This window comes from Panthera pardus, unplaced genomic scaffold (genome assembly GCF_024362965.1).
Source record: "Panthera pardus isolate Hobbes unplaced genomic scaffold, ASM2436296v1 HiC_scaffold_8, whole genome shotgun sequence".
Taxonomy (NCBI): Eukaryota; Metazoa; Chordata; class Mammalia; order Carnivora; family Felidae; genus Panthera; species Panthera pardus.
Window position 1 is genome coordinate 79691028 of NW_026527013.1, and position 23533 is coordinate 79714560.

Consider the following 23533-nt stretch of genomic DNA (forward strand, 5'->3'; position numbering starts at 1 on the left):
TTGAGGTCCTTGACTTGACTCTATGTCTCAATTCCCCACCATCTTCTTGATCTTGCTGAGACCTGTATCACCCTCTCCCTCTTCTCCCTCAACCCTTTGTCTCCTCTTCCGTATTTAGTTCTATGGCCAGATATCTGTGACTCAGCTGCCTGCTTGCACAGATATCTGATATTTTTGAGATTCCTCACTGCATACGTTACCCTTTCAATGATCTTCATATCCTGGACCACCACTGCTTGCCTAGATACCACCACCTGCTGTTTGTCATGTTACTCTCTGGATGCCAAGTTCCATCTGCCTTTCTCTGGACACTTGTAGGTGGGCGCTTACTTTCCCCCCTTGTTACCTGTGTTTCTTCTCTTCCCCTCCTGCTCCAGTGAATGATCTACTCTCAGGTCCTGGATATTAACCCTGTTATGCCAGGCAGTGTTTTCATAAATAAAATAGAGCCTTCTAGGTTCTTGCTACTCCAAGTGTGATGCAATGGCATCATCTGAAGTTTCTTCAGAACCAGAATCTGTGTTTTAACAAGATCCCTAGTTGACTCACAGGCACAGGAGAGCTTGAGAAGCACTGAACTATAGCAAGGAAAGATGGCTAGGTTAGAAAATCTTTTGGTGGTGCCTGGCAAAATCTATTAACCTTCTTCCTTGTGATGTTCTAGAAACAAACCGCTGTTTCCTAAAGGAAAGGACTGCAGTATGGAATTCTATGTCTCTTCCTCCCGGGAATGGTTGAAGGATGAAGTCCATGCTTGGGAGAAGATGCAGTTCAATGACAATCCTAGTAGGCTATTTATTTGAGAAAATTCACTCTAAGGCACTTCTACTTGCTTCTGACCCAAATCCAATGAAGGCATCCTGCATTTATGAACTATACCCCAGCCTTTCCCAAATCTACCTTCTTTGCTCCAGTTGTCCTGGAACCAGCACCCAAGCACAGAGCAGAGCCCAGCGGTCACGGGGGAAATGGTGGGGGGAAAGCTTTGAGAAACTGCAGGTATTTTCGGTGACATGACCGAACCAGTGGCCCTTCCTCCTAATGTTTTTGATCATAGTATGTCTTTGTGATATTGGGGGTATTAGAATGTTTACTCTTTTTCACTTATTCAGATACACCAACACCCCACCCTTTTTTCTCCTTAAAAGCTCCCAGTGCTGGAAGGGTGAACTATGCTAAATTTAAAACTAAAAACCCAGTCACTCTATATTCAGATAAGGAAACAGGCTTAAATTAAAGCATTTGTAAGTAAAGTGGAGAGACCTCATGGCCCTTCCAGCCTACCTGCCCCATGCTGCCTCCCTTTCATCTACTTCCCATCTGATGACAGGAGGAAACACGGCCTGCTGCCCTTTGCTGTTTGGAACCCACAGACGTTACTCAGATTTCAGATGCAGCTTCTAGTGAAGGGAACTCTTCCATTCTCAGCATGGGTATCACTGTGACCTGGTCCTGTTCAATCAGCACGCCCGGGACTGCTGTCGTCTTGTGAAAATGATGGACCCCATGATACACAGAAGGCGATATGGCAGGGTTGGGGAGCTGGGGTGGAAGAGAGGGCTTAAAAGTCATTAAAAATAAACGAGAGGTATGGAAAAGGTCCTCTGTTGCAAGAATGGAAAGGGCTAGAGGTCAATGGCTAGAAAGATTGAAAGCACTCCTAAGCCACTTAGCATAGCAAGAGGTTGGGGAAAGAGGTAACTAATTTCTTGCTTTTTGAGCACAGCAGTGGTGGTTAAAATAGAGTTAAGTTAAATTCCAGACGCAGATAGGATTTTCTTTAAGTTTACTTATTTATTTTGAGAGAGAGAAGGAGAGTGCACATGAACAGAGGAGGGGCAGAGATAGGGAGATAGAGAATTCCAAGCAGGCTCCATGCTGCCAGCACGGAGCCCAACGAGGGGCTCGAGCCCAGGAACCGTGAGAACATGACCTGTGCCGAAATCAAGAGTCAGACACTTAACTGACTGAGCTACCCAGGCGCCCCCTCAGATAGGATTTTTCTAAGCTGTGGCAAATGCACAGTGATAATCAGTTGCCTTCTAAAAATGCCACTGGGAAAATACTTGATAATGTAACTACATCTTCAATGAAAGATACTGTATGAATTTTTCAAAAGGAAGTAGTGATGACTTAGAAGTGTGTGTACTTTAGGGAAGACTCTACCCAATGTTTACATGGTATCAGACATCCACATGTATAATTTCCTCTTCTCTGCAGGAACTGAGTGAAGAGGTATTTGCTTCCCCACTTGCAACAAAGAACTTATGTTCAATGGTTAATTATAAATGAATAAAAATGTTCAGAATGAGGGGATCTATTCCTGTCTGTAGTATGTGGTAGTGAACTTCAGCTGTCTAAGGGAATAGCAACGTTTTGTTTCTGGCAGGACAGGGAAGCATCATTATTAGTTTAAGACAGACCTCTGTTAACGGCATCAAATCCAGTCTCCACGACAGAGGTTCTGAAAGTGTCATTCCTAGACCAGCAGCATCAGCATCTTCTAAGAACTTGGAGGCCCCACCCTGACTTGCTGAATCTAAAACTTGGGGGGGTGGGGCCCGGCAACCAATGTTTTAAAAAGACCTCCAGGTGATTTGGAAGCTCAGGGTTCGAAAGGCACCTGCTACCCGGTGATGCCTGGGAGGGAATGTGACAGAGTTGTAGGTAGTGCTAGGGCTCAGAGCCAAGCCCGAGTTCCTGCCCCACACTGCCAGCATTTGCTGTGTGACCTTGGCAAGTCCTTGGCCTCCCTGAATCTCGATGTTCTCTTCTACGAAATGAGGACCGTTTTCCTCTCCTCACAGACCTGCTGTGGAGCAAACGAAGTGACCTGACTCCTTATTTGTACCGTAGCTTAGAAAACAAGGATGCTTTTCCACTTCTCTGCCTGAAGCTGGGGTCCTGCTGGGAAATCTAGCAAGTAAGGTTCATCAATATTTGTGGAAAATTAAGAGGATTTTCACATGGACGTTCCTCAGGGCAAGTCAGATGTCTTGTATTAAGTGGGCTGTCTGCCGCTGAGGCCTGGGCTGTCCTCTACAGGAGCCACTGGCCATGTGTGGTCACTGAGCACTTGACATGTGGCTCATCTGAGTTGCGATGAGCTGCAGGTATAAAATATACATTAGATTTTTAAGACTTGGTATGAAAAAAACCAAAATATAAAAATGTATAATTTTTTATATTGATTCCATGTTAAATTGAAAGTCCGGATAGATAAATATAGTCATAAAATTAATAAAATGAACTTCACCTTTTAAAAAGTTAAAACGTGGCTACGAATGGCAAGATTCGTAGCCTCGCAAATTTCAAGTAAACAACACAATATTTTTTTAAATTTTTTTTTTAATGTTTATTTTTGAGAGTGAGTGAGCAAGCAAATGAGCAGGGGAGGGGCAGAGAGAGAGGGAGACACAGAATCCAAAACGGGCTCTAGGCTCTGAGCTGTCAGCACAGAGCGGGACGTGGGACTGGAACCTATGGACTGTGAGATCACGACCTGAGTTGAAGTCAGACGCTTAACCAACTGAGCCACCCAGGCGCCCCTCAAGTATGCAACACAGTATTATTGTCACTGGAAAAAAATGTGGCTACAAGAAGATGTAAATATGTGTTTTCCATGACATTTCTGTTGTGCAGCGCTGGTCTAGGCACTCCCAGGGGCCTGCACTGTCCTCATGCCAGACCCAGGGAAGGAGGGAAGAGCCTTCTGATAAAACCTGCTCATTAGCTTCTTGGCTACCAAACTTCTGATCTCTGTGAAATTTTTCCTCATTATCATCTGTGCAGCATTTCGTAGCTGTAGAGGATTCCGTAAATTTTTTTTATCAGCTATTCCTTGTGACACAGCCTGGGAGGCAGGTCACTGCAAAATTATGAGACTCTTTATAATGATCATCATTCAAAGGCCAGTGGAGCCTCCCTCCCCCCGCAGACGCACACTCTCCCAAAGTGGGGACAGGAGAACCACAAAGCAGAGGCTGGCCTACAGTGCAAGTGTAGACAGAGCTAGCTCAAGTAACTTGGGCTTGTTAATAACGCCCACGCCCAAGGTAAGTTCACCGAGTGGCCCCGTCCCTTCTAACATCACCCCTCCCCCATCCCACCACGTTTTCTTACAGGCAGAATTTGGACACTCGCTTAACCCTTCAGACATTTTTAAAGCGTCAGTTTTCATGAGATGAGAGTTTCTTGAGCATCAGCCCACTCTATCCTCCCTTGCTTAACAAAAGACAACGGAAGGCAATTCCCTCGGATGTCTACTTGTCCTCGGTTCCATTTAAAAATCAGCTCAGGAAACCATCTGTCAATCAAGTATATTACAGAGAGAAACATTCACGGAATTACCTGAGTTGAGATGTTTCAAATGACAATTTCGTATTTGCACCTCTTAAATTATTCAAGACGACATAAGCCTGCTCTAATCTTTGAAAAAGACAGGAGGATTAAGGAAACTTGGCACTCTGGGTTTTACATGTTTAGTCTTATTTTAAGACCCCCAACTCTTACAGGATACTGAGAGAACATTCTAATAACAGGAAGAAGCCATCGGTGTGAGTACCTAGGACAGATTAAGTGTGCCGGTTTTATAGCTTGTTTGGGTGATATTTCCCCATGAAAAGCAAACAATGACAGGTGCAGCGGGTGAGGTGGTACAGACAAACGAATCTACGCCTGTAAAATTGCACATGTAATTCGTGTAATATCTGATCACTCTTTCATTTCAGATTTTTCATTTTAGTGGGGTGCAGAAAGTTCCTAGTTAAGTTCAAATAAGTATTGAGCACCTGCTGATGCCAGGCACTGAGAGTGCAGAACTGAGAGAAACACGGTCCCCGTTGCAGCTTGGACTAAAATAGAAATAAATGATAACCCCTCTACACATCCATGACTATTATTTTATTGATTTTCATGTATTGGGCTCTTCGCTTTCTTTTTTTTCTTGCTTGCAGGGGGCACCAGGCACTTGGTACAACATCCTATTTTTTAAGGCACATTTAAATTTAATTTTGACAGCAGAGAAAGGGATATTCTACACAGAGCAAAAAGTCTTTAGAATCTATCTTTGGTATAAATGCTTCTTTAAAGGTAAAACTATTGTGTTTATAATGTAGTATGAATATACATTTCTTGGACCAAGGGTTTATTTTTCTCTTAAAAGAAACTTGTGGATAATCCTGTTTCATTAGAAACTGATAGTTTTGTATTTAGATTTTATATACACCACTGCATTGGACTTTGTGCTGACAGCTCAGAGCCTGGAGCCTGCTTTGGATTCTGTGTCTCCCTCTCTCTCTGCCCCTCCCCCACTTGCCCTCTGTCTTTCAAAAATAAATAAAATGTTAAAAAAATTGAGATTTTATATACACCAGACGGTAGCTGTTGATATTAGTATGAACAATAACATTAGGCTATGATAGTAAGTCTATCACACAATCAGGGCAAAATACCGTTACTTAAAGGTTAGGAACAAACTTTATACAAACTTGCAATTTAACCTCAGTTCTTAAACATCTCTACCTTTGCTCTGGATTCAGGGAAGTTTTCCCTTTCTAAAAATATCCCAGGGCGCTTGGGAGTCTCAGTAGGTTAAACATCCGACTCTTAATTTCGGCTCAGGTCATGGTCCCACAATTGTGAGATTGAGCTCTACATCAGCTTGAGCTGAGCACAGGGCTGCTCAAGATTCTCTCTCTTCCCCTCTCTCTGCCCCTCTCCTGCTAGAGTGCTTGAGCACATGCTCTCAAAAAAAAAAAAAAAAATCCCCAAATAGCCCTGTTGATCCACTTGTCTGCTTCTTTAAGGACAGATCTCCACCCCCACCCCCACCCCGCACCTCCCACTTCCTGGCCCATAGTAAGACCTATCCATCTTTAGCTACTAACTGACTGTATTAAAATGAATACTACACTGGTCACTAGGGCTTCTGCCAGAATGTGTGTGGGTATTTCCTGGGGTCAGAGTACGCTAGTCACTACTTCTGCTAGAATGTGGATGGGTATCTCCTGGTGACTGAGACAGACGTTCTCAGGTCCACTTTTTACACTAGCTGAACAGTTTTCAGTTTTCCTGCTTTCCCAGCTAGGCTGTGTTCTCTCTCTCGTCACTCACAATAATGTGGCTCCCTATGTGGATTGCATCAGTGGCTCCAATTCTTCACCCTTCTCTGCTCTCTGTCTTATAATTTGGCTGTGTCTTCCTCCTGTGGGTGAGGTATAACTCCACACCCAGGATGACTTACTTTAACCATTGGGATGTCAGCAGATGTGACACAGGAGAGGCTTCAGAAGTCTGTGTGTGGTTGAGCTGGGTTTCTCTGTGTCGCCGTCATCACTACAGGAAGGACATCCTAGCCTATTAGTTCCAGGAAGAGGATGAGAGACATGTGGAGCAGAAACACCCCATACAAATCGAATCCAGATACTCCGACCACCAGGTAACACACAGACTTGTCAGGAATAATACGTGATGGTCTTAAGGCACTGATGGTTTACACACAACAGTAACCAAATGACATGTTCCCACTTTCTCATCACCCCACACCCCAGGTCCTCCTCTTTTCTACTCCTTGGGCTTCTTTCCCACTTAACCTTAATCTGTCCTAGCACCTGGGGGGAAAAGTGGGACCTTCCATGGTTCTGGGAAAGAAGGACAGAAAATCAGGGGAGGAAACAGGGCAAAGGAGAGAAGACTAATGCCAACCGTGCGGTTCCCAGGGAGAAAGATGGAAAACGTAAACGTCACCATGCCCACCCTGCTCCTGCCTCAATTCTCCCATCTCCTTTCTCTCCCAAGCCCTATTTCCTGCCCTTAATTTTTTTATGTTCCCACAACCAGTCCTTGCAATAAGGCTGGAGTTCTACTATAATTCTTGCTAACATTTATCGAGTACTCACTATATATATTAAGCACTGAGCTAAGTACATTACTTGGATTACATCTTGTAGACCTGCTGTAAGATAGATAATATGATCTACATTTTACACAGAAGAAGCTTAAGAGATCCAATGATTTGCCCAAGAGCCACAGCTAGTAAGTGGTGGAGCTGAGATTATCACCCTGGCAGCCCACATTCTCTACCTCTGCACCACTGCCTCTTCTCGGTGAAATCTCCTCATCCCCATTTCCCACTGTCATTCTGCTTCCCCATCCACAGGCAACCATTAATATGTATTGTCTTAAAAAAATTTTTTTTTAAATGTTTATTGATTTTTGAGAGACAGAGAGAGACAGAGTGCCAGCAGGGAGGGGCGGGGGGGGGGGGAGGGAGGGAGAGAGAGAGAGAGAGCCAGTGAGCGAGTGAGCATGAGCGGGGGAGGGGCAGAGAGAGGGAGACACAGAATCCAAAGCAGGCTCCAGGCACTGAGCTGTCAGCACAGAGCCCGATGTGGGGCTCGAACCTACCAACCATGAGATCATGACCTGAGCCAAAGTCAGATGCTTAACCGAGCCACCCAGGCACCCAACTTTTTTTTTTTTTTTAAAGTAAGCTCTGCACCCAGTGTGGGGCGTGAACTCACAAACTTGAGATCAGGAGTCACATGCTCTACCAACTGAACCAGCCAGGTGCCACTAACGTATACATTTTTATTCAAATACGTTTTTGCACAATGCAGATGGTTGTTTGGTTTGCACTAATTTTAACCTACATTAATGATAATTTATTACCTATCTTATTCTGTTCCCTTTTTTTTCACCAGGCATCCTGTTTTTAAGATCCACCCATGTTGCCATGTGTTCAATCTAATCTGTTGTCTCTGACCTGCCACATAATAGTAAGGTTTTCACTCACCCCAAATTATTTAAAATTTTTCTTTCTTATTTTAGAGAGAGAAAGTGTTCATGCAAGCAGAGGAAGAGGGCAGAAGGAGAGAGAGTGAGAATTCCAAGCAGGCTCCCTGTCCAGTGCAGAGCCCCACATGGGGCTCAACCCCACAAACTGTGAGATCATGGTCTGAGCTGAAATGAAGAGTTGGACACTCAACCGACTGAGCCATCCAGGTGCCCCTGAAATTATTTATTCAGCCTCTATAACGATCACTCAGATTTTCTGCAACTCCCCACCATGAATAATAGTTTAGTAAGCATCCTCATGCACAGTTCCTAAAGCTCTAGTGACAAATTCCTGGATATAAATCCCCGAGCATAACTATTAGGTCACAGGATATGCTTAACAATTGAACTAGACTGCTCTTTAGAACAATTGATTCAGTCTACGCTCCTGCTAGCAATGCACAGAGGCAAATCCCCCCGTTATCTTGTCTAAATTCCGTGAGCCTACAAGGTGTAAGTTGACAACTCATTGCTGTTTTAATTTACATTTTTCTAATTACCAATGATTTGGGACATTCTTCAAATGCTAGTTCTGTTTTTGAGTTTCCTCTTCTACAAGCTGTCTATTCATTATCTTTGCTCATTTTGTAAATGATTTTAATTTTTTTCCTATTAATTTGGAGGACTTCCTTGCTTATTCTAGATACTTGTCTGCTTGAAACATTCCAGACAACTTCTCCCAATCTGTCACTTAGTCTTTGTCCTTGTCGTCCTTCATGAACAGTAGTCCTATTTTGATATAATTCAATTAATGTATATATTTTTTGCCTTCTGGTTTGTGCCTTTGAAATTTTGTTTGAAAATCCTACCACATGTCCAGTTCTCAAAGACTTTTATTTTTATTTTAATTTTTTGAGAGAGAGCACGCTTGAGAAAGAGCTCTTATACATGCATATGGGGGGATGGCAGAGGAGAGAGAGAATCTTAAGCAGGCTCTACACCCACACAGAGCCCAACATGGGGCTCAATCCCACGAACTGTGTAATCAAGACCTGGGCTCAAATCAAGAGTTGGACGCTTAACCAACTGAACCACCCAGACACCCCTCAAAGATTTTTTAAAAAATATTAACTTTATGGGTTTACATTTCCCTTGCTTATTTTTAAAATGTGATGGTTAAAATAACCTCAGTCATACCTGTGAATGAAATAAGCTTTGAAGGGCAGGTCCAAGAATTTGATTGTTGTGTACATCAATTCTTTCTGTGAAAAAATATGTGATCTGAGTTCCAAAACACCAATCTAGAAGTAAACTTTTGGAACAGAGCCTATTTACACATGGAAGATTGCCAGGATATTTATGAAAAGGGACTCTAAAGCAAGGATGCTGGTCTGGCTATGGTCATTGGCCTCTGTTTCATTGCATTATAATATGTGTTAGGATTATAAATGACTTAGAGCAGCATTGCTTAAAGTGTGGTCCTCATAGCAACTGCATCATATGTACTTGAATGTATCTATTAAAAGTAAAGATTCCAACTGTCAAAGCCCAGAGAGTGTACAACACAAAGAGTGAACACTAAACTATGGACTTTGGTGTCAATGTTGGTTCATCGATTGTAACAAATGGACCACAATGATGTGGGATGTTGTTGGCAGGGGAGGCTGTGTGTATGGGGTAGGGTATGTGAGAACTCTGTACTTTCTCTCAATTTTGCTATAAACCTAAAACTGTGGGTTGTTTTTTTTTTTTAAGTTAATTAATAAAAGATTCCAGATACCAGAATTCCATTTCATTTAAAATAAGCATCCCAGGGGCACCTGGGTGGATCAGTTGGTTAAGCATCTGATTTTGACTCAGGTCATGATCTCACAGTTTGTGAGTTTGAGCCCCAGGTCAGGCTCTGGGCGGACAGCTCGGAGCCTCCTTTGGATTCTGTCTCCCTCTCTTTCTGCCCCTCCCTCACTTGCACACTGTCTCTCTATCTCTCAAAAATAAACAAACATTAAACAAAATTTAAAATAAGCATCCCAGGTAAATATTGTACTCATTGAAGTCTGACAGCTACTATCTGAGAATTATTATTATTTGAATTATAATAACAATGGTAAAGCTTGCTATAGGTGTTACCTAATATGTGTGAATGAGCTGGTGACGGAAGGGGTCACCTCACAGAGGGCAGGAGACACAGCCAGGGAGAAATGGGTTTTTGAATAATGAGGAAAGAGTCCCTCACAATTTATTTTAACTTCAAATAAAAACTTTATTGCTTATGCTTGTTTTATATGTGGATATTATTTGCCATGTTTATGATGAGGGAAATAAAGATGAGTTCTGACCCAAACACAGGGACCTGCTAACCCAGTGGCACTAAATATTCATAGCTCTGTGAAAGAACTAAAGTGATCACATTCTCCTACATTCAGGGGATTGTCTTTATTGCTTCTTCTGCCAGGGTGGGATCCCTTCCCTCCATCACTTCTGAAAAACACCTCTCACAGACATGTTGAAGGCATTGGGTTTGTCCTTCAACTGTCCAGCAATGTAGCCATGGAATAATTCTTAGCCAGGTTGAAAATAGGTAACATTGTAAGGAGCAAGTGACATTTCCATCAGGGAGCCACGGGCTCTCACTGTGACTGTCACTGAATTTATACAGCCAGCTCTACAGTGTGAGCTCTCTGGGCAGCAAATATTAGGGAATAAGCTCCCCACCCAACTCATCCCAAGATAGAGGCATATGTAGGAAGGTTACAAACAAAACAAAAGCCCCAACCAACCCACTGATTAATCCTCATCAGTCTTATTAAAAGCATTCACAAAGCTATCAGATGAAAAATTCAAATTTTGGCACATGGAGGAAGCAATCTCTAGATCTTAACAAGGCCTTGATTATGCCAACACCGAGTTGCAGGAACAAAGGGCAGGGAAAGGTGGTTAGGGCACGTGCTTTCACTGCATGAACATGGGATAGAATACGCACTATATATGTTTGTCAAGTAAACTCAAAGCTCTGAAAACCACCACAGTTGACATGTGTCAGAGATTGTGACAGTTTACATGCATTATCTTATTTTCACAAAATCTCTACAAGGCAGTTGCTATTAATGTCTTTACAGTGGGGACACCGAGGCTTAGAGGTTTGCCTAAGTTCACAGAGCTCGTAGGTGGCACAAATCAATTTCTCAGGGCTAGAAGAGGGCTCTATCTCCAAAACAGGCAGCAGTGGAACTAAATCAGATGATGATTTAGCCTATTACAGAATGGGACTGGATCACTGTCTTGGGTTACCTGCTGATTTCTAATGATAATAATTCAAACTTTACCTTCCCTTTCTGGGCCTTGCTTCTTTAACTGTAAAAGCCGGGTGTTGGGTGAACCCATTGGTCCTTAACCTCAGCTGCGTGTTAGAACTTCCTAAGCAGTTTTCACACCTGGACCCACCTCATGCCAAATGAACTAGAATCTCTGGGGTGGGACACAAGCACTTGTGAATTCTTCAAATCTCACTAGATGATCGTACAGAACCAGATTTCTGGCTCTAAATGTCCTCACTCTGTGATTGTCGTTCAACGTTCCTTTAACTTGATCCCCAACAGATATCTCCAACAGGTCATTATCACCCAACATCTGAAGAGTGATGAAGTCTACCATTAAGCTGACAAAACAAAAATAAAACATCAAAACAGTCACTTCCGGTCATGGGATGAATGTCATGGGCATAAAAGGCACAGCATTGGGAATATAGGCAATGGTATAGTCAATGGCATATACAGTGACAGTCATTACACTTGTGGTGAGCATAGCATAATGTATGGACATGTCAAATCACTATGCTGTACACCTGAAACTAACATGACATTGTGTGTCAAGTGTACTCAAATTAAAAAAAATTCATAAGAGGGGCACCTGGGTGGCTCAGTTGATTAAGCATCTGACTCTTGGTTTCAGCTCAGGTCATCATCTCATGATTCATGAGTTCGAGCCCCACATTGGGCTCTGTGCTGACCATGCAGAGCCTGCTTGAGATTCTCTCCCTCTCTCTCTGCCCTTCCCCTGCTTGTGTTCTCTCTCGAAAAATGGATAAATATTTTTAAAAAATTCATAAGAATAACAATAGCCAGAAACAGGAAAAAAAACCCAGTTGCGTATGGTTTTAGAAGATTTTCCTAAAAAAGGGGACTTTAAGACAACTTCATCGATCTACACCTGATCTTTTGGGCTCCCCTGCCGAGAGCAGGAAAGGTTTTTTTTCCTTTTCTTCTGTGTGGGTGAATTAGAAACAAAGCTCCCAGAGAGCTCCCAAACCATTGCATTTCTACTACCCGAACCATCAGAGAACATCTGGTTCATTGTACACATTGGCACCAAATAGCCAGCCTGTGGGGAAGAACTATCAGGCCAACAGATGGAGCTGGCTCATGTGACTCTTCTGGGCTTGTCACCTTCTCTGGGACAAGGGAGAGCTCTTCTAGATTCCCTCCGGAGAAGCTGCCCCTTATGAGGGCTCTCCTTCAGTGAGTGTTGCAGACTCACCTGCCACCATGATGGGCAGTCTTTAGCTGCCCTTGCCTGTGCTTTTCGCCAGCCCGTCAGGTGGCTCTGTCAGAACATGTCGGGGTGGCTAACACTAACACCACCACTGCTTTTCTCCCTGGTTGAATTCTGCCCTCCAGATCTCTTGACAACATTGTCACTCGCATCTTGTGGACTTTGACATCATATGAACTTGCAGACAGCATTACTGGGGAGCTGCCAGAATTCCCATTTCACCTCCTGATTATTCCAGGTGCATCATCAAAGGTGACATGGTCAAGTTGAGTTAGGGAGATGATATCTTCTCGGGCCAAACTGATTTTCTTCCCGTTAAATGCGAGGCCCAGATTACGTGTGCAGCCAAGCAGGAAGAAAACGTCAGTGAAATGCATAAATACAGCACTTGCCGAGGACCAGCTGGCTGACAGACTGTAAAGACGTAGTTCAAGAGTGATGATGTTAGCCGTTATGAGTGACCTTTCCCCCAAAGCCATTTCTGGAGTTTAGATTTTAAATAGGCTGCTCTAAAATTTATGCTTTAGCGAGAAGAGATCCCTCCCATCTTTCTTGTCCCTGCTTCACCTCGATCACATTTTTCATTTCTTCATAGTTGTTCATTTCTTCATAGTTGTTTTCATTTCTTCAAAGTTGTTCATCTCTTCAAAGTTGTCCTCCTTTGTTTATTTAATACTAATAGCCTCACTGATGTTTTCCACAGCTGAGTTTTCTAAGCCTCTCAGTGGATGAAGCCTTCTATGTCAAACCGTCCTTGGGAAACGGTTTCTGCTTATTACCGCATCAGCTCTCACTGGTGCTGGAGTGAGTCGGCTGTCAGGCAGGGGCTCGCACTCATTTCTGCACAGGTGGCACCGACAACGTGAAGCCACGGATATCAGAACGGATTGGGCCTCAGAAACATAACCTCGTACCTAACGCTAAGTGTCCTCAAAGAGACTTAGGGCAAAGCCTCTGCCACTCGTTTCTGATCTCCCGGTGTCCATCACTTGGCTTGACATGCATGAGGCACGCCATACATGCCATAGTGAGTTGAATGCTGTAGTTTTGGCCATGACTTGGCACACAGTAAATGCACAGGGCGTTTTTGTGGCTGTTGAAATAAGGCTGAAAGAGGTGCAGTAATTTGCCTGAAGCGGCAGTTATAATATGTCATTCTAACATACTGCTACTCCTTGTTTCTTTTAAAATAGGTATCTGTGTTTAATGTGTAGACAAATTTATTTCCTTTGCAATCAATGAAGGGACAGATTCCTTCAAGTACAGAAGAGATATGTGAAGTGGGGACTTTTGAAGTTTATTTATTTATTTTGAAAGAGTGCACGCAAGTGGGGGAGGGGCAGAGAGTGAGAATCCCAAGCAGGTTCTGAACGGTCAGCACAGAGCCCAATGCAGGGCTCGAACTCAGGAACTGCGAGATCATGACCTGAGCTGAAGTCGGACACTTAACTGACTGAGCCACCCAGGTGCCCAAGTTGGGGGCATTCTTAAACATTTACACATTTTGTCATCAAACTGAATCAATGAAAATAAGACATGCTGAAATTAAGCACTTACTATGTCCCAGGATCTCGGATACCAGAGATAACAGATAAATAAGACATAGCCCTTGTTCTTAAGACTTAGAATTAAAAAAATTAAATTTGTACGGTTTGGGGAGTTATATTTTGTAGAGCATTACAGAGGCAACATCTATTCTGTAAGTAGTCTCAACACGTATTTACCTCAGCAGAGTTTTGCTTGGTGCCGTGTTCTTACTCCACTGGATGTTAAGAACAACTATGTTTCTCCTTTATGAGGGACAAGTGACAGGTTACATTTTCACTGTGTTCTTTGACCTTACAATGGCATCACTGAACATGTAGCAAGAATATAAATGTCCACTCTGCTAAAAAATTGTTATGTACCTTAAAAAACAAATCTGAGTAGGGAGGCTGAGGCCCAAGGAAATTCAACTAGAATTATGTCAAGATCACTAACATTTCACTTGGTACCTGTTCTTCTCCGGTAGGGCATATGGAAAAGAACCAGATGCTTCAGGATGGATAGGAATAGAGGGGTTCAAGGTTGGGAAACTACAAAAACAAGAAGAAGATAAACTACTTTTGGTATATTTAGGCTGGAGAAAAAATTTTCAGAAGTATATTTGTGGTTTACAAGTATAGATCAATGGATTCTAAACAACAGATTTGCGGGGAGCCTGGATGGCTCAGTTCAGTGAGCAACTCTTGATTTCCGCTCAGTTCATGATTTCACAGTTTGTGAGTTCCAGCCTCACATTGGGCTGATGTGATTGCACTCACTGATGGTGCAGAGCCTGCTTGGGATTCTCTCCCTCTTCTCCCCTCCCCTGTTCATGCTCTCACTCACTCACTATCAAAATAAATACTCAAAAAAAAAAAAAAACCCACAACAGATTTGCCCTGAAATAAAACCAGTTTACTTTATTTTTTATTTATTTTTTTTAACGTTTATTTATTTTTGAGACAGAGAGAGACAGAGCATGAACAGGGGAGGGTCAGAGAGAGAGGGAGACACAGAATCTGAAACAGGCTCCAGGCTCTGAGCTGTCAGCACAGAGCCCCACACGGGGCTCGAACTCACGGACTGTGAGATCATGACCTGAGCCGAAGTTGGACGCTCAACCAAACCAAGCCACCCAGGCTCCCCAAAACCAGTTTACTTTAAAAAGTCTGTATTACATGTTAAAATAAAAACAGATTTAGATAGAGATAATTGATCACTAATTAACTTCAAATGCTGAGGTGCCTATTGAACCTATCCAGAGTATATAGATCTGAAATTAGACCCAGTCTTATAGAAGAAAAAGAAATTTGCCACAGATCTGTAATTTAGAAAAAAAAATACGATCCTTAAACCTGGGCTATGTCTCTGAAGGTCACGATTCTCTGTGTTTTCAACTCTCATGTTACTGTTAAAAGGGAGGAGGCAAGGGGTGGGAGGGTGAAGCTGATAAGTTTTGACTTAATTATAAGACTTCATTTAAAGTTATGCCAGAACATTGAAAATTTATCGGGAAGGTTAAATCTTGGACATCATGGCTCTGTTATATAACAGAGTCATTTTCTATTGTATATTTTTTCTATTCCTCCCCCTACCACCTTTCTTCTAATATTTACCCAGAGATCCTTTCTCGGGGACTGAAAAGATCATTATAACATTACAATTATTTTGGCTATTCGAGTATAGTGGATAATAATGGAGCATGTGACCGCCATTCAAAGTCAGCATTACCTGTGGGCCTCCAATTCATAAGCTAATTCTGCTTACAAGTCCACTAATTGGGGAAGGCTGGGAGGAAGATGCTGATTTTGAGGGTATCATCTGAGGTTAGGTACTGATCAAAGAGAGAGCTCCCTCTTCGAGCACACCATGGTACATTTATGACCTCAGTGTGTACTTGTTGAATGGACTAGAGTCAATCTCATAAGCTCAGATGTTCTCCAAGTTACCACCAGGCATGGAGGGTAAACCGAAGGAGACAATCTCCAGCAACGTATCCATGAGTGACTCCTGTAGAAGTCTCTTCCTTCCACACTTCCGGATGTCTTCTCTCTCTTCTTCCCACCGGGGGTGGCCCTCTGCCCTGGAGCCCTGGGTGGGTAGTGGACAGCAGTGACAGCACAGGCATCTCCAGATGCCCAACAAGACATGGGGAACTATGCCCTTTGGCAAATGTGTAACTTTAGCCATTACAGACATGTTAACTCTAAAGAAGTCAGTAGCTTAAAGTATAAGAGGGAATACCAATGGGTAGACATTACAAGGGGGTGTATTTCAACCTAACCAAAACCAAAACTCTCTGAGGTTAAGATCTGTGCAACAATGGAATGACCTTCTCATGAAAGAGAAAGATCAGAATAGACTCATTCTTTCATTCAATCATTTACTCATGCAATGCATAATTATTGAGGGCCCACATATGCCAGGCATTATTCTAGGTACCAGGGTTAAAGCTGTGAACAAGAGAGACAAAAAGCTCTGGTGGAGCTTTTCTGGAGGAGGACGATTAACAACAAAAAAGAGGTAAACTACTTAGCGGGTTAGCTGAAGTACACGGGTATGTGAAACTCTAGAGAGGTTGGCCAGGGAGAAGGTGATATTTGGGTAAAACCTGAAGGAGATGAGGAAGCAAACTGTATGGTTTGGAGGAAGAACATCTCAAGCAGACAGGACACCAAACACAAGAGGCCCTGAGATGGGACTGCCCCTGGTGTGTTTGAGAAATAGTAAGGAAGCCAGTGTGTCCACAGCACAGGAAATGAGGGAAAAAAACAGGGAGGAGGTCAGAGCACAAAGATGGAGGCAGCTGTGCATGGTCTTGTAGACGGTACTCAAGGACTCTGGCTTTCACTCTGAGTCAGGTCATGTAGTCACTGGAGGGTGTGCAGCTGAGGAATGGAATGGTCGGACTTACCCTTTAACAGGATCACATGGGTGCTCTGCTGAGATCAGACAGAAAGGGGGCACAGCTGGAATCAGTGAAACCGTGTAGGGGTGTCTTGCAATGATGGTCTGAACCTGGATGGCAGCCACGAGGAGGCTGAGAAGTCGGTGGACTCTGGCTATATTTTGCAGGTAAAGCAGACATGAGTTTTGGATGGGCTAAACGGCAGTTGTGAGAGAAAGAAAGGGGTCCAGAATGATCGAAGTTTTGGCCTGAGCAGATGGAAGGATAAAGCTGCCATTAACTGAGATGAGGAGGACTGCGCGAGGTGGCAGCTTTGTGGGAAAGAAACATCAGGAGCTCAGCAGGCCCCACGCTGTCAGCGCAGAGCCCAATGTGGGGCTCGATCCCACAACCCTGGGGTGATGACCTGAGCTGAAATCAAGAGTCGGACACTCAACCTACTGAGCCACCCAGGCGCCCCACGAGGATCAGTTTCAAACTTTGTGGTGCTAATTAGATATTGAGAAAGGGTATCAAGTAGGCAACAGGGCATAGGAGACCAGACTTCATTGGAGAGGTGGAGGTATTTAAACTTGGGGTGTCATTAGTGTGCAGAGGTTTCTGAAAGCCATGGTGCCCAAGGAGATAATCTACAAAACAAGTGCAGGTGGAAAGAAGGCAGAGATAGGGAGGAGGCAGCATAGGAGGCTCCACAGAAAGAGCCCAGAGAGGGAGAAGGGAATCTGGGCAAGGGCAGCTCCTGGGAGCCAATGAAGGAGTTCCAGGATGTCTCACTGCAGTCAACTGTGAAAAGGCAATGTAAGAATTGAAAACGGACTGAAATTTAGCACCTGGGAGTGACCTTCATAAGACAGTGGCAGGAAAATGCTGGGGGTGAAAACCTGAATGGAGTGAGTTTATGAGAGAGTGGGAGGAAACAGGAGCAGCAAGGACTTAGAACAACTCTGGGAGGGCCTCCGAGGTCTGCACCAACTGTCAGATTAACGAGCCCCTCTGCAAAAGTGCCAGCATACAGGCAGTTTTAGAGACATATTCTGAAATGCTTTAATGACTGTGTTTGTTCAACACTAACCCCACTGGGAAAGAGATCGTTCACTGTGACCTTATTAAAGATTTAATTCAAAGCACTCGGTGCTTTTTGCCACGGCTTCCTGATCTTCCTCTCTGGGTTTTCATAAAGTTACACAATCAAGTAAGAGGATCAGTTTTAGAGATATGTACTTTTTTTTTTTTTTGAGAAAGAGAGCACACACAACCTGAGCAATAAACAGGCACAGAGAGGGAGAATCCCAAGCAGGCCTCACGCTGTCAGCACAGAACCTGATGTGGGGCTTGATCCCACAACCTCGGGGTCATGACCTGAGCTGAAATCAAAAGTCGGACACTCAACCGGCTGAGCCACCCAGGTGCCCCAAGAGGATCAGTTTCAAAGACTACTCATTTTTGCAACTAAACAACAGGCTACCCAACAATCAGTGGGTCAAAGAAGAAATCAAAAGAGGAATGAAAAAAATACCTTACAACAATGAAAATGGGAATACAGGAATAGTCTATTCTCATGTATATTAGATTCTTGATTAAGTGACATCATCTAAAAGCTACCAAGTGAAAATAAGACTAAACTCTTTAGTTGTACAGGGCTCATTGGTCAAGTTGAAAGCAACAGAATCGGCATATTTTAAGAAATTATCCCAACATCTTGTATGGTAGAAAAAACTTGAAAGTTTGAGTAAAACGACTGTGTTTGAGCCCTGGATTCATTCCTTCACAGCCATGAAAATTTAGACAAAATGTTTAACTTTTCTGAGCCGCAGTGTCTGATGTGTCGAAGTAGAATGATGATAGCTTTTTCACAGCATTACTGCAAAGATCAAATATCATATGGGAAAAATGATTAGTAACTAGTAAAGCTTATCTAGATATTGATTATAAACTGCTTTCATACACATGCTTTCATTGGACTCTCTCAACCCTATGCAGGAGGCAGACCTGGGTAGTATCCTTCTCATTTTAGAAAAGGGGAAACTGAGGCTCTGGGATGTTAGGGACTTCCTTAAAGCCATAATGACTCTTGTGTGCTGGAGTTGAGACCAGAAACAAAGTTTTCCTCTCTGATCTGGGGCTCTGTCCACTGTTGAGGTGTCCACATGGACGCCACATCACATGGTAATTAGTGAGGCCAGCAGACTCCTGTGCCCCGGACCAGAATTTCTAAACCTGACTCCTTCCACTTGGTAGTGTGAATGATGGGGCCATGACAGTGCTGTTCAGGGCAGCCTAGAGCTCCTTCCCGTTGACCTCATCTTTCCCTTCTCTTACTCTTCTGTTGCTAACAAGTTCCTAAGAGCCGTTAGTGTATTCACTGCTCTGAGGGCACGAGCTCTTACTGCCCTTAGAGCAACTTCAAGGAACATTTCTGAAAGTGTCTCCAGAATTCGAGCTGGAAGAAACCTCCGGTACCATTTAGACAAGCCCTCACTGCATACATGAGAAAGTTTAATTCTGCAACTATCAAGATCTGGGGGCAGGGCGCTCAGGTAATGTGAGAGCCCACACTGGCTCCAGGCAGTGCATGCTCTCCTCACTCCCCCACGCTGCCACTCACAGTGGGGCTGTGGCATGGCATGCCATGGCACCTTAAATCAAAATACCGAAGGGCTTCTCATTAGTTACTTGAGTAAAATGAATTTAACTCCACCTATTATAGCATTAAAAAGAGCTTAAGCCACTTAATAAATGGTAGCTAGAGTCACCTCTTAATGGATAATCATATTTTCTCATTTGCAGTGTAAGTGCTAGAAGACAGAATGACTTTAAAACTGTTCATGAGAGGACTCAATTATCTGATAAGCAATTCCAAAGACCATACACACAAACTCCGAAACACGGCTCTTTATGAACGGCATCTCACAAGGAACGAGCTATTTGTGGCACGGGAGTTCTGGAAAATGTAATTATTTATCCTTTCACAATTAATGAAAGAAATTGGAAATGAAGCTTTCATTTCAAATCCTTTTTATCTGGATGAAACTTTAATTTTACATAATTAAATTGACTTCACAGTTCAGTGTGTTAAAATACGCAATTAGGCGGCATATCAAGGTGAAATGCCTCCTGTTGTTGGCTCATTTAGAAATCATGCTGTTGAGCTCCCAAACAACAACGAACACCTGCCCACCTGCTCTTATCCCCAGAGCCGGGGATGGCATACAGCCTGCGGGGCTGGCTTCTCAAATTCACAGTCGAATTTTCTTGTAAGTGCTAACTCCTGCAGAAGTTAGTTACGTATTTAAAATAGTTTTTGCTTCTGTTTTTCAGTGGAGTTTTTTGGTTTTTTTTTGATTTTTTTTCCATGAGAAAATATTGTGGGACTTTGATGATGCAACATAGATGATTCACTTTCTCTCTCAGAGAAGCTCCTGCTGAGGTAACCCTTGGATTCTTCAAAGTTGCTGGTTGAAATTCTGTGGAAACTCCCTTATTCCAATCTTGCCATTTTACAATTTGTGGCAAACTTCAGATGAGACCACTTTCAAATTATTGTTGTATTCCTGGAAAAGGCTTAAGAAATATTTGTAGGTGGTACTGAAGGGTGACATACACTCTAATGGGATTGGGGTGAGTTCCCTGGAAAGTTAATTAATTAGAGAGAGAGCGAGCAGGAGCAGGGGAGAGGAGAAGAGGAGAGAGAATCTTAAGCAGGTTCCACACTTAGTGCAGAGCCTGATGCGGGGCTCAATCCCATGACCCTGGGATCAGGACCTGAGGTGAAATCAAGAGTAGGACACTCAACCGCCTGAGCCACCCAGGCACTCCTGGACATTTATTTTAGGAGGCGGTGGTTTATCGAGGTAGAAAGCTCACCTATGTACCTTCCCCTTGTTTTTCCTTTGAACAGTACTTTGTGATGGTTAATTTATGGCTCAGTAGTGTCCTATATTCCCTTAAGTAATCTGTGAATGGAACACAGTTCAACAATTAGAATGGAGTTCTCTTCCCTTTTTTGATATAGTCTACAATTTACATAACAGTGATTCTTGTTTTATCCATTGGGGAGGTGGTTAGGAAGGATTCATGGATCGAAGCAATATCCTTACTGTAGCAATACATGGAAAACCTGGACCCATTTTGTGGCTTTTCCAGATAAACACAGAAGCATGTTGCTACATTCATTATAAAAGCCACAAAAAGAAGATGATCCTATCATGAGACTGCTCAGGACAAACTTGTTTAAAATGGGGGCATATGCTCCTCTTGTAGGTTTATCCTCTGTATAGTACTCTTGCTACTTATTATAGGATGTAGGTTGTTAGGATGATCAGCAGACCATGAAACTGGAAGAAGACTGTAAAATGTATCAGTGTGTAGAGTAATATAATGTATATCAGAACATATGAATGCTTTATTCTTTTGAGCCAAGACTTGAGATATGGTATTGTCTGCTTTTAGGATACCACAAGCCATTAGGGAATTAGTAAATTCTTCTAAAATTCTGTGAGCTCGACTGGCCTCTGTCTCTTTGCATTGCCCTGGAATCCAAAGGAGGACTCAACTACCAAAGGACAGAGGAAGAATAGTGAAAACATGGTTTTAGTAAGTGAAAAGGTATATTAATGTAGCCATGCAAATTGTAAAAGCACTTATTCAAATATAATTTCATATTTACAAATTATTCTCATCAGATCTCTCCTCCATTAAGATTTATAGAAAGTAACACTGATGGTATTTAGTTTTGCTTATTGCATACACTAGAAAGCAAGTAAACTACTGTTTAGTGAAATTGTTTATATGCACACATACACAATCATCGACTGGTCTCCCAAGTCTGCAAGTTTCAACACTGAATACGTGTTTAAATAATACCAAACAATAAAAGCTATTTTGCACAGCAACCATAAATCTTTTACCATTTCTAAGAAACATGCAGGTCTGATTACATTTTCTGTAATCTGAGTTTGATTTTATACAGATCCTATCGTATAAGAATCTGAAATGTCTACACAGTAGAGCTGTTGATACATTCTCAGGATTCAGATAAAAGAATTCTGATTGTGTGTAAGAATGTCGTACAACTGACACATTCCTCAGTATGGCCTGATGCTCTCGGCTACTTTACTGGATTGGATTTGATGCAGAGGAACTGCTACTGATCTGGGTCCTTCAGAACCAGATGGAAGAAACTATGGACACAGGTAAATGTGATACAAGCAAATGAAGATAATGCACACAGAACAATCATGCACAGAGACTCACTAAACCTTATACTGGCCTCCTTTGACTTCCTTCTCCATCAACACTTACCAAGGCGTTGGAGTGGAAAAGATGCCTTTTAAAAATGAAAACCTAGAAAGAAGGGATGGGATATCAACATGGAACCAATTCCAGTGAAAGAAAAGACCCACTTTGAAAACTGTTGAGAGTTACCCTCTAATCCTAGCTGTTACCCTCCGAAGCATGAATTCAGAATTGTCACTCATTTGTGTGGATAGAACTGACAGTTCTCCATTGCCAAGTGAAAAATCTTCCTGATTATTTTATTTTTTAAATTTTTCTTCATTTCCTTATTTGGGGTCAACAGATGTCTGAAAAGTTTAAAGGTTCTTGGTATAACTTTAAATATTTATTTTTTTTGAGAGAGCACTAGCATGGGATGGGCAGAGAGAGAAGGAGACAGAGAATCGGAAATGGGCTGTGTTGATGGTAGTGAGCCTGATACGGGGCTCCAACTCACAAACCGTGAAATCATGGCCTGAGCCCAAGTCAGATGCTCAACCGACTGAGTCACCCAGGCGCCCCTCAGTATAACTTTAAATTGTACAGTGAATAAATAGCACTCAGTCCATTATTACGTGGTGGTAGAAATCAAGCATTTGCAGAACAAAATGATGTTTTCTTTAAGTCAACCCTTTAGGGAAAGGCAACTTATTCTGACATTGAGCTATCCTTATTATTCGCTTTGAGGTGAAGCTAACTGGACAGAGACCTGTATACATGCACCAAATCACAAAGACAACAACGGACAAGGACTCCAAATCAATAAGCACATGTGAAAGCACTTTAAATCTGTAACATGCGTTATGAGGTACATCATCCTTTAAATCTAGAAAGGACAACCGTGAGAGGGAATAATTGTGTTTTTAGAAAGCACTGCTCCCTTGTGCAAGATTTTTGTGTTTAGAACATTTTTGCTAACACCAAATAAACTAGTGCGTGTTCTGCCCATAAATCAGGGAGATAAAGAACTCAAGGATGACTGCTTCCCGAGACCGCTTGATTTTCTTTCTGTATAGTTCATAGTTTACAAGCATCACCAGTGATAGTCTAAATATAAAGCTTGCTACACTGTCATTACCTCCTGTAGTATCCTGTAGATACGAATCTATACCTCGATTTGAGGCCCGCTGAAGCACTCAAGAGCCACTACCTGAAACAGTAAGCTACATTTCCTAATTCAAGGATGGATTTAGTTTCCAATCAGAAATGGGAACTACAAACAGCAGCCACCCAACTGAAGGTGCCAATGTAAGTCCAAAGTCTTAAAATTAAAAGTTACCTAAAGATAAAACAGCAAAATAAATCTAAGTCTGCAATGAACAGAGGTAGTAAAATTCTATGCCCCAACAACTGGTTTAAAAATCTGGAAGGAAAATTAATATTCCTCTTGAATAATGACTTGCTACTTTTTATTGGCACTCTATCATTTGAACATTTATGTATCATTCACCAGCCAGTGCTCTATTTTTTTTTATTCTAGTCTCTTTGTGTTTCAGAAGA

General features: G+C 42.6%; 1 protein-coding gene across 3 annotated transcripts in view; it reads right to left on the reverse strand.

The window, feature by feature from the left end:
• Positions 1–23533, reverse strand: part of LHFPL3 (LHFPL tetraspan subfamily member 3) — a 579617-nt gene that overhangs the window by 154407 nt on the left and 401677 nt on the right. The gene's annotated exons all lie outside the window — the stretch shown is intronic.